General features: G+C 39.0%; 1 pseudogene across 1 annotated transcript; it reads left to right on the top strand.

The window, feature by feature from the left end:
- Nucleotides 1-417: 417 nt before the first annotated feature.
- Nucleotides 418-879, top strand: LOC105549275 (annotated as a pseudogene). Its single transcript, XR_001007523.1, has one exon. The product of XR_001007523.1 is annotated as a 40S ribosomal protein S17 pseudogene (transcript).
- The last annotated feature ends 2,405 nt before the right edge of the window (nucleotides 880-3,284 follow it).

The following is a 3,284-nucleotide window of genomic DNA, read 5'->3' as shown; positions in this document are numbered from 1 at the left end:
ACAGAATGGGAGAAAATATTCACAAATATATATTCAACAACGGTCCAATATTCAGAATCGATGAGGAACTTAAACAATTTAATAAGCAAAAAGCAAATAACCCCATTAAAAAGTGAACAAAGGACATGAACAGACACTTCTCAAAGAAGACATACAAGCAGCCAATGAACATATTTAAAAAATGCTCAAAACCACTAATCATCAGGGACATGCAAATCAAAACCAAAATGAGATACCATCTCATACCACTCAGAATGACTGTTATGAAAAAGTCAAAAAATAACAGATGTTGGTGAGGCTATGGAGAAAAGAAAACACTTATACGCTGTTGGTGAGAATTTAAATTAGTTCAACCTCTGTGGAAAGCAGTTTGGAGATTTCTCAAAGAACTACCTCTTTTACCAAGGACCCACCAACATGGGCCACGTTTTCACCAAAACCGTGAAGAAGGCTGCCTGCATCATCACAGAAAAAGTACTACATGAGCCTGAGCAATGACTTCCAATCGAACAAGTGCATGTGCAAGGAGATCACCATTATCTCCAGCAAGAAGCTCCACAACAAGATAGTAGGCTATGTCACCTATCAGATGAAGCAGATTCAGAGAGGCCCAGTAAGAGGTATCTCCATCAAGCTGCAGGAGGAGGTGAGAGAAAGGAAAGACAATTATGTTCCTGAGGTCTCAGCCCTGGATCAGGGGATCATTGAAGTAGATCCTGACACTAAGGAAATGCTGAAGCTTTTGGACTTCGGCAGTCTGTCCAACCTGCAGGTCACTCAGCCTGCAGTTGGGATGAATTTCAAAATGCCTTGGGGACCTGTTTAAATCTTTTCTGCAATGCTGTATTATTTTCAATAAATCTGGGACAACAACAAAAAGGAACTAAAAGTAGAACTACTATTTAGCTAAGCAATCTCATTACTGGATATATGTACCCAAAAGAAAAATAAATCATTCTATGAAAAATACACATGTCCCTGAATGTTCATTGAAGCATTAATCACAATAGCAAAGACGTGGAATCAACCTAGATGCCCATCAACAGTGAATTGAATAAAGAAAATGTGGTACATATACACGGTGGAATACTATGCTGCCATAAAAAGCAACAAAATCATGTTCTTTGCAGCAACATGAATGCACCTGCAGGCCATTATTCTAACTTAATTAATACCGAAACAGAAAACCAAATATACTTCATATCCTCACAAGTGAGAGCTAAGTATTGGGTATACATTTACATAAAGATGAGAACAATAAACACTGAGGACAATAAGACGGGGGAGGGAGGGAAGGCCAGGCACAGTGGCTCCCGGCTATATGTTACTTTTGATGAGTATAAGGTGGATCACGTATTAAGGAGTTTGAGACCAGCCTAGCCAACATGTGGATGCCGGCCTCTACTAAAAATACAAAAATTAGCCAGGCATGGAGGAGGGCGCCTATAATGTCTGCTACTCGGGAGGCTCAAGCAGTAGAATTGTTTGAATCCAGGAGGCAGAGGTTGCAGCGAGCCGAGATCACATCACTGCACTTCCAGCCTGGGTGACAGAGCAACACTCTGTCTTAAATAAATAAATAAATAAATAAATAAAATGGATTGGGGAGGTCAAGGTTGAAATACCACCTACTAGGAACTATGCTTACTACCTGGATGATGGGTTCAGTCATACCCGAAACCTCAGCATCTTGCAATATACCCACGTAACAAAGCTGTGCACGTAACTCGTAATCTAAAATAAAAGTTGAAATTTTAAAAATAAAAAATGAAAGTAGAAAGTTATAAGTTTAAAAATACTGTACTCCAGTCCAATGGGATCAGAATTTTTTTAAGCTATCTTCCTTCAAAACTATAGAAAGTTACGTAGAAAATAATTGACACTAATATCTAAAATAGAAACCTAAGCTCTAACATCTATTGTAGAGGAAAGAGCACTTTGAAATCAAAGTTGTATTTGCAGTTCTGTCAAGAGTTACATGCATGATGTTGGACAAGCCATTCTTTAACATCTTATGATGTTAAAAGAACCCTTTCCAAGCCAATGTTGCATCCTATTTTATATTCAACATATTAACAACAGTTTCCAAATGCATCCAAGGCAAGTGTATTAGTCTGTTCTCAAACTGCTAATAAAGACATACCCAAGACTGGGTCATTTATAAAGGAAAGAGGTATAATGAATTCAGTTCAGCATGGCTGGGGAGACCTCATAATCATGGCAATAGGCAAAGGAGAAGCAAAGGCATGTCTTACATGGCACAGGCAGAAGAGCTTGTGCAGGGGGATTCCCATTTATAAAACCATCAGATCTTGTGAGACTTATTCACTACCACCAGAACAGTATGGGGAAAACTGACCCCACGATTCAATTATCTCTACCCGGCCCTGCCCTTGACAAGTGTGGATTATTACAATTCAAGGTGAGCTTTGGGTGGGGATGCAGCCAAACGATATAAGCAAGCAAATGTCCTGAGGTAAAAAATGTTAACATCCCTCTAGTGCTTTCGGCATTGGTTTACAGATGCCAGTATTAAAAATCACTTGAAATTTGGTTTCACCACTACCACCTTTGAACAGGAGTTTTTACATGTCATTCTAAGTATTTAGCGCCCAGGCCATTCTACCTGGCCGAGTTATGAAGGTTATATATATTACTTTTTTTTTTTTTTTTTTTTTGAGACAGGAGTATTACCACATTGCCCAGGCTGGTCTTGCACTCTTAGGCTCAAGCAACTCTCCTGTCTCAGCCTCCAGAGTAGCTAGGATTACAGGTGTGTGTCACCATGCCCAGCTATATATTACTTTTGATGGGTATAGGTAGCCCATGTAGACTTTGTTGGTAGTCAGAAACTTTTTCCTACACAGCTATTGTTTATCTAAATAAAAGAGCCACAGCTCCTGCACTTTGTTTTTTCTGCCTAAGTAAAGCTGTGTGTGGATAAATGTTACTAGGTAGTAGAAGGAAACATTAAAAAGGTACTGCTATCATTACAGTTTTAAGTTCCATCATACTTATTCAAGGACTATAAAGCAATGGATTAAAAAGATGCATGAGTAGAACAAATGACAGGATAGATCAGTCCTACAGACACCATGCTTTCAGGCCTGCCACTAATAGATCCAACAAGTGTATTCAATTCAACTGTACACTTACAGACCTAACCAGAGCCTGAGAACTCATGACCACTGTTGCCGGTGTAGATTCAGAAAAGGTGCTTCTACTGCCTCCATTCATATATGTTTCATAAGCCCTTCTTTCGTATTAATGAGACCTTAAATATT

Source organism: Mandrillus leucophaeus, unplaced genomic scaffold (assembly GCF_000951045.1).
Source record: "Mandrillus leucophaeus isolate KB7577 unplaced genomic scaffold, Mleu.le_1.0 Scaffold1111, whole genome shotgun sequence".
Classification (NCBI taxonomy): Eukaryota; Metazoa; Chordata; class Mammalia; order Primates; family Cercopithecidae; genus Mandrillus; species Mandrillus leucophaeus.
The sequence above is the reverse complement of the archived record's forward strand: the minus strand, read 5'-3'. Positions and strand labels throughout refer to the sequence as shown.